The following is a 16,200-nucleotide window of genomic DNA, read 5'->3' on the forward strand; positions in this document are numbered from 1 at the left end:
CTCCCTTGCCTTTAAGTGAACCCCAGGGAAAATGAAGCAAGCAGGGTGATCTCAATGACCTTATCCCATCCACAGGGCTCTACTCTAGAATAGCATTCAGTTATTAAATAGCAGAAGACAAAGCAGAAACGAAGGAGTGATGGGGTAAGAAGGGTGCCACTCAATAGCCTAGGGGAAGATTAGAAAAGAAACAATAACTTCCCTAAATCATTCTGGACGAATTTAAACCTTTTTGGCTGGGCCAGGGCAATCCCAGGAGCTGGTTTATAGTATTTGTATTGCCTTGACCTGTTTTTGTACAATAAGCCCTATTGTTTGGTTATTTGGCAGGGGAAGTTTGTGGTAAGGGTTCTTGCTGGTGATTCCAATCTGGTGATACCAGGTTGCAGAGGCTGGTGCTAAATTGCCACTGTCACTTTGTTGTTGGTAGGATTACCAGATTTAACAAATAAAAATACAGGTCATCTAGTTAAATTTGAATTGCTGACAAACAACCAATACTTTTTCAGTATGTCCCCAATATTGTCATATTTTACCTGGCAACCCTAGCTGTTGAGAAGGAAAATGTGGCTCTTTTTAAATGGACAAGCCTTTTCCAAGCTTTGCCCTCCACCTTGAAAAGCTCTCAGATGGTCCTTTGCATAATTTTATTATGAATTCTTTCTCAGTAGGGGTAGGACTGTGATCTTTCTGCCTCACAGTTGCTATTTATTATCTGTTTGCTAACTGGCCCATTTCCATTTAAACTCTGGGCTGGTATTTGTCTAAGAAGTCTTCCTAGCCTGTCAAATGTCACCTGTGTATGTCAAGGGCCAACTCTCAGGCAAAGTAATACGTGGTGCACACTGACGGTAGGCATCAAATATTGGAGAAAATAGAAAAGTGAATAATCTCAAACCGTACTGTGTTTATATTTTTTACCTCAGCCTTTTTTTATTTCTTGGACTTAAAATACTTTTAAAAACAGTATTTTAGGTCAAATGAAAGTGCAAAACAGAAAATCAGTGTCAGACACATCTTGTCACAGAATTTTTGGCCTTTTTTTTAGTGCTCTAAACACTAATTCAAATTATCCTGAAAATGTGTCCTCTGGTGGCTGTGGAGAGAATTAGCAGTTGGTATAAATGTCAGGAACTGGCACAGCTGATGCCCAGCTTCTGAGTCTCTTAATCCACCTAAATTCACACCAGCTCTATTTTTATGAGCCTTTTACATAATATGGCTACTTTAAGGATTTAAGACAAGCCAATGTGTTTGAACAGTTCTTGACTTTAGTGATTCCAATATAGTTAACAATAAAAAACAGCTGAGGACACTTGGCAGTAGAATCAGTACTGGGGGAAATCAGTTGTACTTTAGATAAAAATCTGGTTTATCCATTAAAATTAGGCCCTTTCAACAATTTCTGATTTAGAAAGCCACATTTTCCAGTTTTGGGCACTGATAGCTCAGTTTCTATAGGGAACACATTCTTGGGGTAGAAAGGAGGGAGATATTTTCAATGATTGTTTTAAGTTAAAATAATTTCACATACCACAGAAGAAACCAGTGGACAGGCCTGGTAGCTTAGCACAGAATGAACCCTGGGCCAAAGTAAGAAGAAATTTGTTTTTTATTACTCTCTGTCTTTCTATTCTTCTCTGCCATTGAGTCCTGCCTGGGGCCTCCATAAAAGGCCTGCTTAAAACTCATGTCTGGCCCAATAAACTTGTCGAGTTTGAGGATTCTGTATTATTTTACGTTTAATGCAGCCTCTCCAGTTTCTACACTGAGTCTAAATCTCCCATTTACTCAGCTGATCACAGTAAGGTTCTGTTTGGCAGATCAAGTTTGCAGATGCAAACTCTAGAAGCCAGTTGTCTTTGAAAAGAGGAACAATTTTCAAGGCCAACGCTTGCACCCTTTAAGTCCAGCCAGTTGTTTTCAAAAGTGGGTGACCTACATCTCCATGAGTAACAGACCAGAGTGTAGATGAAATGGTAAACCCTCTACTCTACTAGAAAAACAATTCAAAGAAAACATTTCCACTTCCTCATCCTCCGACCACATCACAATGCACTGTAACTGGCTTCCATCTCTGCTACGCTTTTGAGAGAGTCCTACAAAGCTGGCAATGACCGCCTGATGGCTGACCCCACTGTCTGGTTTTTAGGACTCACCTTTCTTGATGTTTCACGTCCACACAGGAAACCATCCTCTCCTAATTAAAATGTTTTTTTCCTGTGGGCTTTCCTAACACTAGCCCTTTCTTTTTTTCTTCAGTCTCTTTGGCTCCTCCTTCTTGTTCCTCTCATGGATTCTTGTTCCATGACCTTCCTGTTAAATGTAAGTGTTCCCAGGAACCCATTTCAGGCATCTCTGGCTTTTCCTAGTCATTTCGATTCATTACTATGGTTCAACTTCCACATTCATACTTCAGCTCATACCTGCTCCTGAGCTTCAAACCTACAGCTCCCGCAAAACATTCACACCTGGGTTTTAGCAAACTCTCCTCACATACCTGTGTCCTAGACTCAATGCTACCTTCCCCTCTAAAGAGGCTCCTCCTCTTTCATTCTGTTTCAGTTAACAGCCTCCTCCCTGAGCCCGAGGAAGTCATTTTAATTCCACCCTCATTCTCTCACTCCAACATCCAGTCTTCAAATCCTATTATTTCCATTCTGGAAATACTTGCCCAACTGCTCTCACCCAACCACATGTGGCATACCCTTCTAAAGGCCATAATAAGGTCAGTCAGTTTGTCTGTGTTTAGCAAAGTGAGGCTTGTCCCTGACAGGACAATGAACATGAATGGAATCATCATTCGTTGTCGATAAAAGCATACATATTATAAAAGGGCCTGAATTATACAGCCCTCTAACAAATTTCCCTTAAGATAAAGTCATATCCTTCACATTTTATCTTTTGTAACAAAGAACCACAGTAAAGAACATAAAATTTATTACTCACATCCTTACAACTAGCTAAGGTTATTTAAATAATTATTCATTTTATTGGGAACTGCTCTAAAAGACCCACTGGGTTTAAAAAAATATATTGGGGTTTATAAGAATGTTCAATAGATGTTTTGTTTTCTAGTTAAAAATACCTGGCGCTTGTTTTCTAGAAGAGTTGCTTCCCAAGTCCACATGTCATACAGCACAGCAAATCTGTCCATACCTGCATGGGCCCATCCCCAGTCCTGGTCAACATCTGACTCGCTGCCCTCTTTGTGACCTGGTAGAGAAATGGATGAAAATGACCAGAGACAGGTCTCTCTATGAAGCTATTCCTAGTAGAAATGGACCCCTCAGATTGTCAGCTCCCTCTCAGGAAGGAAAACACTGAACGGGTAACTGGGATTCCTGAGAATCGGTTAAAGAGCCATGGGCAAGACCAGGTGCTAAGTTCATACTTGCTGACTTTTAAATCAACAGAGGTTTTTGTTTTTACTTCTAGTTTTAAAAGACTAATTTTAGAAATATAACCAAAATTCAGTTAACATGAAATATTTACTAAAATGTCTGCAAACCTGTAATTTAAAGGCAAAACACACATTTCTCCTTCGGTAAAAACAGGTCCCTGGTGGTTTAACAACAAACCCAGTTTAACCTGCTGTATCAATGGATGCCAGCCAAGTCAAAAATTTTCAGGGAAATTTCTAAGATATTCCTTAATTATGTTAATTACTAACTTAAATCAATAAGTGTAATCATTGCCATTATTCAGCTAAAATATTTTCCCACTATAGTACTGTAAGTTTTCACTGTCGACATCAATTATTGCTTAAAATTTTAAGTGGTCTATTTCAGAATAAAATATTCAAAAGTAAGAGATTTTCAGGTTTAATAATTATCAAGTATATGGTGCATACTTGAACAAGAGAAAGGCTTTGGACAGGAATTTCTATAGCAGCAGTTGGAAAATCATTTTACAATGGATGACCGTATACTCACTAGCTCAGCGAGAGATGCTCATGTGACTAAGTATTTCAATCACAGTAAGTTCTTAAGAGATGGAAATAGTCGAATCGTAGTGTAAACTAACATCAGCAAAAATGATGCATTAGAATGTAGGATGACCAGCAGAGATAAAAGCTAAGAGCTGAAATTAAATGCCCTGGAATGTTGGATGCCAGCACTGCATCCCATGATTCAGATCCCAAATGGTCTGCGACAAAGACAGAACAAAGAATTCAATCTAATACTAAATTAATTCTGTCTGGGATCTGAAAGGTTAATTGTTAAACATTCTTAGAGCAGCCCTTTATAAGAATATGAACATGAATTATCCTTAATTAAAGTCTACATATATTACAAAATAGCACAAACTCTTGCTAAATTTCCCTCCAGGTGTTGCAATGTGTCTAGAAACTCTAAGCTCTTTCCAAATGCAATGCTAATGCAGTCATATTATTCCAATAGGAATATTCTTACCTCATCTACTTCTAAAACTGGATAAATTTGAGTGATGCCAAAAGGAAGAGAGAATACAGATTACGGGTTATTTGATTACCCTGACTAATGATTTCTCCCTCTGGGGCTTGTCTGGCATTTTCCTGCCCAGGGCTTTTTGCATCCTGGTGGTTTTCTGTTAGGAACTCAGGAATATCTCTGCTTCTAACCGCAGTTTCCCCAAGGTCAATCAGTTTTTTGTCACTTAGAAAAAAAATCATTAATTTCCCTCAGGGCCCTGCACCCCGTGGTGGGTAAGGCAGAAATGCCACTGGGCAACAAGTAGAGTCTAAACAACAGTAAGAACTATAACCAAGTTACAGTCTCCAACAAATGGGGGACCTGAGCTGGAAACAAAACTGTATCTTTTCTAAAATGGTGTGTGTTGAGGAGGTGTATGTGCTTATTGAATTTTCAGATACTATTGTATATGCCTATATATTTTGAGGTGGGATGTGTTAAATAGAGCCCTTAGTGGTTTTTGTCTGTTTGGCTGGTTGACTTTAAAAAATCTGACTTCTGACCTTTAATAATTAGGAGCTTCCTTTGACTAGGAGTTCCAAAAGTGAACATATTGTTTTTTATGAAATGATAGGCATCGGTGGAAAACAGAAATGATGCTGAGAAAATTACATGTAACATACAAAAATTAAACAGTTTGCTTAGATTTATAAGCTAGCATGTCAGCTTCTGTTGGCATTTAGCTCCTGTAGCCTGTTATGCAAAATGAGCTCTCCTCTGAGGAAAAGAGGGACAACTTAATGAGGTATGTTTTATCCACTTTGCTGGAAAAGACCTTTCTTTCCCTGTGTTCTTGTACAGGGGAATTTTCTGAGATTTTAAAGAAATGGCTACCGGATTGAGTTCTGAAGCTGATGGAAAGCAGTAACAGTGTCAGGATGCCGACTGTAATGCCATCATCTACTTAAATGGTCTTTTTATCCACTTTCCCCACCCCCAAGTCATGGTTCAAGCCCTTTATATAGACATACATATTTCTTTCCTTTCCCTCCCTGACTTCCTGTGTCTGAAATGTACACTTATGTCCACAGGAGATGAACTGTGAAGATGAGATGGCCAAACTACCTCACATAGGGTTATGGCTCAGTCACTATAATATTTCCTTTTTATTTTCATTTCTTCCACAGCCATGTGGAAGACCTTCTCTTCTAATGTTTTTGTGGTGTAGAGAGTTGATCCTTCAATATTATTCTTGGAGGAGTGGCAAGAAAAGGGTGGCAATAATTACCTGTTTGACTAAGGTATAATCTAATCTTTGGGATGATTCATGTTTTTAAGCCTGCAAATTAACTGATGCCAAAATAACTATTTGAGTATAGTAACTACAGGAAAATTGGTGCCCATCATTAATTCTTTTCACTCTATTGATTTCTGCCATCATTTGTTAGTAAAAAGTTTAGGCCTTTTGGCAATGTAGACAATACTTCTCTGGCTAGCCTGCTTTTTTCTAAATCATCTTTTCATTAATTTCAAATAATAAATAGTACTACTACTACTACTATAACCCAGTCTAAGAACTCATCAAACTTTGTTGGGTTACTGACCCAATCCTTTGGCTACAATCTTTTAAAACGAAAATAAAAAATATCTTCTAGTCTCCACCTCACCTGCAGAGTGATACTTTATCATAGCTGTTTTATCATAGCGATTTTTTCTGCACTTGAACAGCATGATATACTTTGCAAAGCACTTTCATTTATATTGTGTGGCTGTGACCTCACAACCATTCTGTTACGAACAGAACATTTCTTTTGTTCAACAAACATTTACTAGATACCTACTATGTGGAAGATATATATACAACTCCCTACTTCCTTTTGCCACCTGAACATCTATTAAGAATGGCTGAGTTTCAATGCCCTTAACCAAGATCCTGATCTTCCCAATAAACCTGCTCCAACCACATCTTAGATGATGGCAACACCAAACTTTCAGATACTCAGGCCAAAACTTTGGAATCAACCTTGACTTCTCTCTTTCTCTCATATTCTACATCCTAACTGCCTGGAAATCATAGCGGCTGTACCTTCAAAATATATCCAGAACTTGACCATTTCTCATCATGCTGTCTTCCCAGATGCATTGTCTCTAGTTTGATCAATGTAATAGCCTCCTAACGAATCTCTGCTTAGCCCTTCAGTCTATTCCCAATACAGCAGCACGAGTGTTAAAATATAAGTTAAATCACATCACTCTCTGGCTCAAAACTCTCCAAGGGCTTCCCTTCTCACTCAAAGTCCTCAAAATGATCCATAAGGCTCTACATAACCTGTTCCAATCTCTCTAACCTCATTTCCTAACAATTTCCCCCTCATTCACTCTAGCTGCACTAAGCTCTTTGCTGTTCCTGCTGGACACGGTTCTGCCTCAGAGCCTTGGCATTGGCTCTCTCCTCTGCCTGGCACTCTTCTCTCAGTCAGTCACATGGTTTGCTTCCTGATTTCCTTCAGGTCTTTACTCAGATAGTACCTTCTCAGTAAGGCCTTCCCTGATCACCCTACTTACACCTGGCAATATCCCATCACCAACTCTCTATCCCCTTTTCCTTCTTAATTTTTCTCCACAGCTTCTACCACCATCTTCACCAGTCCACAAAGCCTAAGTTATTCTGTGATAAACAACCCCAAAGCTCAGTAGCCAATACTTAAAATTAATTTATCACTCAGGCAGAGCCCACTGCAGGACTAGTTGCTTTCTAGGCCTCTCTCTTCTAGCAGTGACCCAGGGATCCAGGATGTTTCTATTTTGTGGCTTGACATGCTGGAGCGTCATGGATTGGCTCTTACATGCTTTGGACTGGAAGTGACACATCTCATTTCTGCTCACAGCCCTCTGGCGCCTCCCAACTGCAAGGGCCTAGGATGTCTGGAGAAGCTTTGGTGCCAAACCATTAGGCATTCTATATATGTTTCTTACTTATTTAATGTCTTTTTCCATTAAATAGTTCCATGATGGCGAGGATTTGTGACAGTTTGGTTTACTGCTGTATCCCTAGTGCCTAGTATATTTATTGGTCAGAACATTTGTGGGGTGAATGAATGGGAGGATGAATGAATGACAGGCTCACAGCCTGTGGGAGTAGATAAGCCAACAGTTTTAGAATGAGTCAAGTGCTGTAATGTAGGTAGACAAGTCATAGGGAGAAGCACTCAGCTCTGCAGAGAGATGTAAGAAAGACTTCTCAGAGAGGTAATGTTTGGATGGACTTGAATAGAGCAGGCCTTTATCAAGGAAAGAGGAGGTGAGGGACAGAAGGGCCATTATGCACAAGACCCAGAGGCATGAACAGCTCTGCCCATTCAGAGGAAGGCCAGGCCCAGCTCTGTAAGAATGAAGGTATAGGGACAGTGGGGGGAAATGAGGTCTGAAAGGCTGGCAGGGGCCAGCTTGCACCCAGCCTTGTAAACTTCACCAAGGAGCCTGAACTTTATCTTGTGAGAAACAGAAAATTCATAAAGACTTCAAGCAAGGGAATAAATGTGATTATGTTTGGGCAAAGATCTGGAGAAATTTATAAAACAATGAGGAGTGCCATTTTCTTATTTAAAATTCTGTTCCTCACCAACCTTGGAATTAGTCCCACATCCTGAGGAGAGCCTAGCCTTTCGTGGTCTGCTTTTTTCTGCAGCCTCATCTCCCACTACTTGCTCACAACAGTCTCTGCCACTGGCATGTCAAGTCCAGGCAGATCCTGAACACACTATGAGGTGTCAGGTCTATGTGTCTGAAGAGACATGCTCAAGGTCAAACAGCCAGGAGAAGCCTGCTGCCTCTCATTCTGGGGCCCTTTCTACCCTGCCACATGCTTAAAGTAGGCACATGGCAAAGTGTCCATGACAGGTTGTAGGGGCTTTCCTTTTCTGGTATTATCACTGAGCAAACACATGGCCCCAGACTTTCTTCATGGGATCAAACACACTGGGCCCAGGGAAGAGGGTCTCCATCTCAGGGGCTTCTTCAATGTTAGCTTCCCTGGCTGGTAAGCCCAGTGACCTTGCTCCCAGTAGCCTCAGCCCTGGCCTGGTGAGATCAACCCAACAAATTAGCATCTGTTCCTTTCATCTTCTACATGGGAAAGAATCACATAGTTATTCTGGACATTCTAGATTAAATGCTGACATGGCCACATACATGGAGTGCAGTAAACCACATGGTCCTATTAAAGACCCTGAAAGAGGCCACTTCCTTGAGTTTCTCACACTGAAGTAGTAGCTGCTGGCAGCTTCTTAAGGGTGATGTTATTCCTATCATTTATGAGAGCATAGGAAAGAAAAACTGTATTACCCTTGAGAAGCTCCTCCTACAATTAATGGGACAGGATAGGATTTGTCTCCCCTCTCCTCCTTCATTTTCACCCCACCCCATCACAGAACAAACAAACTGGGAGATGGGCTCAGTGGTAAGAAAGATCTTTTTTTAATCTACAGCTGTGATATAAGACAGGCTGGATATTAGCAACAGAACGATGTGTTTGTTTTATGGGTGTGTTTGTTTCCAAAGTGTCTTAACCCTCCTCTCCAGCTCCACTGTGGAACATACTAACTGGACTTGACAAACCATGAACTAGGATCAAGGGAAGAGGGCAGAGGGGTAAAAAGGGAAGTCTGTGTATGGTGAGGAGATGGGAGGGGGGGAATCGTTAGGGAAGGAGACCAAAAAGAGGAGTCTCCCAGATACTGAGTGAAAGTTGGACTCGAGGTGACTAGGTAGGAAAAATAAGGAAATGTTTTCTAATATCTAGAGCTGAACTGTTCAATACAGTAGGCTCTAATCACATGTGGCTATGGAGCACTTGAAACGTGGCTTGTCTGAATTGAGATGTGCTGTACATATAAGGTACACACTAGATTTTGAAGATTTAGTATGAAAAAATATGTATCTCATCAATGATTTCTTTATATTGATTACATGTTAGAATGATGATATTTTGGATACATTGGGTTAAATAGATTACATTATTAAAATTAATTTCATGTTTCTTTATACTTTTTATAATGTGGCTACTAGAAATTTTTAAATTATACCTGTGGTTTGTGTTATGTTTCTACTGGACAGCACTGCTGCAGACTGCATATTAACAATATTTGATAATAAGATTTCATACCCTTATAAGACATGACAATCATAAGTCAGGGGTCATACAAGCTTAAAATATGACTTATTTAGCAGCTAAATAGATTTTATTTTTCACATTTGTCAAGTTAGTATCTTTTAAGAAGATAAAATCCATATTAAACCCCACCTTCAGGAATAAACCTTCTAGAGACTGAGATGAAAATATTGCAAGAGTGTCTACAACATTTCAAGAAAATGTATGCATTTTCAACTTTAGTCCCAAAGAAAGGGATTTAATATGAATTTTTTAGACTATAGAAAAACATATTCAAGAGATAGTGAAAGCACCAAGGGACAAGTAGGTTTTGGGAGGGTTAGATTTTTCCCTGTTTCAAATTTTTTTCTACATTTGTTTTTTAACCTATTTTTTAAATTGGGGTTTAGAGAACAGGAAAGAGGCAAAAAAAAAAAAAAGTACCTCTAGCAATGTCAAGGAGGGTCTTACAAGAGTTTCTCTGTAAGGACATGTGGTTCTCAGGATAACAGAAAGGGCCCCTCTTGCTCTGTTCACTATCAAGTGGACAAACCAGCAGCTGAAATGCCTTCCTTCCTTCCTATTGTGGTTTCCAGGGCTGAGTGTTCCCTGCCCATGTCCTGCACTCAAGTGGACACTGCCTTTTATTGTGGGTTAAAAAGTCATTTCCCTTTTCACCACAATTTTTCAGAAAAGCTATTTCCCTAGAAACTCCCACCTGTTACTTCATCATGTTAACTGATTCCAGGTGTTAAGAAGAAGGTGGCTTGGGAGATGAGATAATTATGGAAGAAAAAATTGTAGCAGATTCCTCACCTTGTGCTTGGCAGATGTCCCATGGGCACAGTGGTGAGCGCTTAGGCCTTGCGAGGTGCCCAAGCCTCCTTTTGCCACATTTACCCAGAAACTATCTTCTGAGATGGGGACCAGACTCCCTGCAACCAAGGTAAGGCCTGAAGTGTTGATCGTCAGTGTTCGCTCAACAGATCTAAAACAGTTCAGAATTCCTAAGCAGATGCGCTGAAACAAAGAAAGAACAGGGTCATGACCCTGCCTTTGCTGGCCCACCCTACAGAGTGAAACTCACTGGGGCCCCAGAAGTTGGCAGGTCAACCCTACTGCTGGAAAAGGAACACACCACCCCACAAAAGGCCTGGTTTCATGGAAGAATCAGAACAAAGAACAAAGTGTAAAAATGCATTACTACCAGAGTAGCAGGAAAGCCCCCTTTCCAGACAACCAAGCAATTCAGATACATGCAGGGCCATCCGCATACCTGCAGCTCCCTGATCCTCAGGGGGCGCAGATACAGAAAGGACAAGTAGGTCCCCCTCATCAGGACAGGATCTCTATCAATGGGCCCAGTCCCGTCATCCAAGCCCAGCAGTTGTAGGGCCACTGCATAACTGTACCTTTAGTAGGCAGGAAAGACAGAACAAATGCCTTTCTCCTCAAAGTAGTTCAAAAAATTCACATACACCATACTGAAGTCATTTTATTTAACTTCACAATAGCCACTTTTTAAAAATGCACTGGAAGGAAAATAATGGCTCTATATGTATAAATTCAAAAAGAAATTTCTCTTAGCAATCACTCTCATTAAAAATTCAGTCCTAGGGTGAAACATTAGTTATCTGGTCTGCTGTAACACTCTTGCTTTTATTTCAGCTTCAAATATTTTTGAGTTAATATGTAACCTACATATTAATCAGTCACTCAATTTTCTCCACAGTGTTTATTCCATTTCCTTGAGTCACCAATAAATGATTTAATTTTACCCTGTCTCTTTCTTCTGCTTGACAGGCTCATCAGCACACTGGCTAAGACTTATTTGTGCTGGGTCATTTTCATCTCGCTCCACTGAAAGATCATCTTCCTTCATGTTTTCATTCTAGCAAAAAAGTAGCATTAGTTGAATTACATGAACATTCACAATATTATTAACAAAATCAAAGTTGGGTCATCACAAAATTAAATCTCATGATCCAAGGCACATTTAGATGAACAAGTAGAACAGCATTATGATCCATTTCAACCTGACCTATGAAAATCTGGATTTCTACAATAAATTAGAGGTTGCTGTTTTTACTATGATTCATCTTATGAAAAGTGGACACACATATTTGTAGATGTTTGGAACCCTGAACCTCTCTAATCTAGTCTCGTCCCAGGCTGAGAGAGATCAGTGGATTAAACTCTTCTACTTTTTAGCTATATGATTTAATCATCTAAAGTCTTGATCCTGTTTTCACGTTTGTAAAATAGCATGACATTGAAAAATAAGTTGCTGTGAGAATTAAATGTTAGAATGTGTGTAAAGCTCAGTGACTGGTACCTCATAGGTGTTCAGTACATGCCACTTCTCTCCTGGCCAGGGATGGCAGTAGTCAGTCAGCCCTGTGGGATCTACAAGAATCTGTGGTTTACACTTATTTCCATAGACATCTTTCCTAATGTCGAGAAGGATGAGGTCACGCACCCAGGGCCCTAAGGAAAACTGTGAGGAAGGTGATATTGACCTATGGTCCTACCCCTGCCCTCTGGACAGCCCCTTTCTTAGTTGCCCTCTCTGCCTGAACCTGGGCATATACCCCATTCTCATAAGATGTGCTCTTTCATAGTGGCACTGATCCTCATGAAAACACTGATTGTCAGTGGCTTAGCTGGGTTACTTGTATTCTAACAGTGGTTCTCAGAATTCCAACAAGTCCTTATGGTAGAAACTGTTGGCTGTTCCCCGATATCCATTTTCCTCTTCTCCCACAGTACTTGAATATGTAGCTTGGCACATGGCCACCCAGATAAAGATGACATTTCCCAGCTTCTCTTGCAGCTAGGTGTAGCTATGTGACTAAGTTCTGGCCAATGGAATGAAAGTAAAAATGCCATGTGGCAGCTTCTGGGAATCACCCTCAGGTGGCAGCTTCCCCATTCCCATTTTCCATTCCGCTGCTTAGCACATGAATGTGACAGCTGGAGCTCCATCTCAGACCAAGTGTTGATCTCAGGTATGGAGGCCACATTTGTTGGAACTTCAGGATGGAAGTAGCATGGGCCCCTGAGGACTCCATGAAGCAGAGTCATCACATCAGCTCTGTACTTCCTACCCCTGGATGTTAATATGAGGGAAAAATAGAGAAATTTCCATCTCCTTTAATCCTCTGTTATTTTGTTTTTAACTACGACCGACACACAAACCTAATCTTAACTAATAAAGTCCCCAGGACTCTAAAGATAGACTACCAGTTTTTATGACAGGCAGTGGGGAAGAAAACTTTGGACAGGGATATTGGGAAGAGACAGTGAAAGAGAAAGTTGCCTAACCGGGTATCTCTAAGTGGCTTCCCATTCTGCCTGTGGGCAGAGGTAGGTCCTGTCTGTTCCAGGTAAGTATGTACATCAGTATATTTCTGTGTAAACATCCCACAACCCAAAGACTGGAGAGGACCCTAGGAGGTGACATGGTGCACTCCTGTTTCTTAATATAGGAACACAGGATCATCATCTCTGTAATTTAAAATTAAAAAAAATTCATAGGAAATCCATGAGGGGGGTTGAATTTTGATAGTTTCTATTTGACCCAGAATATTGGGTGAGAGGGGCTCTACCGAAGCCTTTTGCCGCTGGGACTTATATTGCTCTTGTGTTCAGCATTGCCTGATATGGCTCCAGACGGAAGCCTAGGAGTCACAGCTTTTCTCTGTGGGGTTGTGACTTTTTCAGCTGCTTCTAAAATTACCCAGAATTACACAGGAAGGAATAGGAAGTGATGTCAAGTTACAGTGAAAGACACTTTGAAGGAATGACTGAACAAACCACAAAAATACTGTTGGACCGGCAGATTGCCAGGAAGAAAGGAAGCGCGCACAGCAGGCTAGGGTGAGTAAAGATAGACAGCCCAGCATCCTCCCGGGAAAGCGAACCAGCCACAGCCCACAGAAGCAAACTGCTTAGGAAATGCCGTAAGTCCATGAGTGTATTCCCCTAAGAGAACTGGACACAGCACAGTTAAGCAGAGGGCTAACTAGAAACCAGAATGTCAATACCACCTGTGTTCATTCTCTCTTACTGGGTAGGTTAATTCTTTGACATTTACACTGCCTTGTGGCTGGGTCTTTGAAACCAGAATGGCTGAGTTCATGTTTTTTGACAGTTCAGGGATTTCCACTGATTGCCAATCTCATTTTCTCCCGGAAAATTGGCAGGGGCAGTGGAGTGGGAGGTAGAGTGGAGGGAATAATTAGGGGAAAAGTAAGCCTATTATGTATTTCCCACCTGCCCAAATGTCTCTACAGTTTACTTGTGTATACCCACAAAGTAAAAAGACTAGAAGGATATATACCAAATGTTAACAATACTGTTGTTATATTGGGGTGATAGAATAATGGGTGATTTTTATATTCTCCCTTGAACTTTTCTATATTTCCTGAATTTTCTGTGATAAATACACGTCACTATTGTCATCAGAAAATGTTTGTTTTTAAAATGTCCTATTGAATTTAATGACGAAAGCCAGGAAAAAGGTGTTTCATGTTTCCCTAAACTTCCTGTACATTGGAGCTACCACACACAACACCACTTTTGTGAGAGCACACCATGTACTCACTATATTGCATTATCGCTGGAGATGGAGGGGGGCAGGAACACAGATGGGGAAAACGGCTGTCCTCTTCTTCCCTCCTTCGTGTGGCCAGTGAGAAGAAGCAAAAGAAGAGGCAAAGGATGCAGTGTTTTCTGCCACTTCACCACTCCATAAAGTTAAAGAACAGCAACCAATGTAAACTGTAGCTTTAGAAATATGATGGTCGATAGCAGTATTTAATGTCTGTACATAGCCATTTTAATAATCAGGTGTTTTTGAGAAGAATGGAATTGGACACAGTAATAGAATTACAGGTCTGGGAGTATCTACGCAGGGGTAGCTGGTCCTTCTTCTGATCAGGACTACAGTTAAATTATCTTAAGTTTTCTTCAAAAGAATATCCCAAAATGCAGTCCATTTGGATCAGAATTAACTCTTTCTAGTTATACATCGTTGTCAATTAACAAGGACATGAAAATCTGACCTTTCTAATCTCCCAAACCCAGATCTTTAAGTGTATGTGGAATTAGAATTGTGTTTAAAGAAAAGCCTTCAATGCTAATAGTAAATACAAAACATTTTAAAACTCTCTAAAGAAAGGTTACTGGCCAACAGTATTTACTAAGAATTTTTCAGAAACTGTTCTGAAGTTGCACTACATTTAGTGTCTGTATTCTCTCAGAGCTGTCAAAATGAACAGTCCTCTGAGGTTTGCCTTCCTTCATGCAGAAGGGCCTTAAGAAAGTTATTTTTCATAGGGTATTGGTGTTCAGAATCAGGATGCTGCCCGGCATACATGTGCTAAAATTCATACTTGACTGCTATGTGCTTGCAAACTAGTAACAGAGCTTTAAAATTCATATCCACATTCCTGTGACTCCTCCCAGTTGCCACCTTTTCCTTAATCCTAATCTCATTTGACTAGTATTCAACATTCAGAATGGCAACACACTACTATTAGGTGCTCTGATACTGCATAAAGCGCTTGACCAAAGCAGAAATACTGGAGGAGGTCACAAAGTAACACCCACAGGAAAATGTGAAGGAAGGTAGAAAACTATTGGTTGTTGCCTCAGGATTTCCTTTTTAAACCCTGGGCTATTTTCTGTTCCCTACTTGGATAGCTCTTCTCCAGGTTGTGTGCATGGCTGACTCCTTCCTGTTCATCAAATTTCAGCTCAGATGCCCCCCACTCTGAAAGATCTTGGCTGACCTCTCTATCAGAGGATGTTCCTCTCTACCCCACTGCCCTCTACTTCTTGGTTTTCTGCATGGCACCCACACATTAGAGATGTAGGTTTACTTCTTTGTTACTCGTTTATTGCATGTTTCTTTCCTTAAGCCCAGCACAATTCATGGCACAAAAGGTAGTACCCATGCAATTATCACTGAATGAATGAATGGGAAACTGGAAAACTTGTATGACACTAATATGTAGGGTAATTTGTGTGTTATGTTATGTTATGTTATGTTTCTCCCCATGCTCCACCTCTAGGAACTATAGATATTCTAAGTCTCTTTAGGGTCTATTTACCATAAATCAGCTTGAAAATACAGTGTTCACATTTTTCTCCCTTTGGTCAATTCCAAGAACAACTAGCCAGTAACTAGCCAGAGGAAGTGGTATTCTTTCCCTTCTTTCCTTCCTTCTTCCCTCCTCCCTCCTCCTTTTACCACTATCGGCCCCCAGGAGTTTAGTTCCCCCTACTCTCATAGCCAAGGAGGAAAACGGATTTGTGGTGATGGCTCTCAGATGTTAATACCAGAACTTCCCAGGTAATTTCATCAGCATCATTGACTGTCAGGATCCTAGGAGCAGAGGTCTTGTTCAGAGATACCTGGGCTCACTCTGCCTTCACTCTCCTCCTTTCTTCCCTATTCCCTGTGTCCTCCCCCACAAGTTTGGTTCAAGAAGCAGAAGAGTCAGATGTTTTTTAAATTTCCCCTCGTTAGTAGAAGGTCTTCTTGAATGCTGACATATACCTCAGTGTGAAACAGCAATGGACTAGGAAAAATGTGGCTGTTTTCTCAACTCTGGCAGGATATTAGCTGAGGAGCGGGTATCACTGGTAGCT

This window comes from Phocoena sinus, chromosome 12 (assembly GCF_008692025.1).
Source record: "Phocoena sinus isolate mPhoSin1 chromosome 12, mPhoSin1.pri, whole genome shotgun sequence".
NCBI lineage: Eukaryota > Metazoa > Chordata > Mammalia > Artiodactyla > Phocoenidae > Phocoena > Phocoena sinus.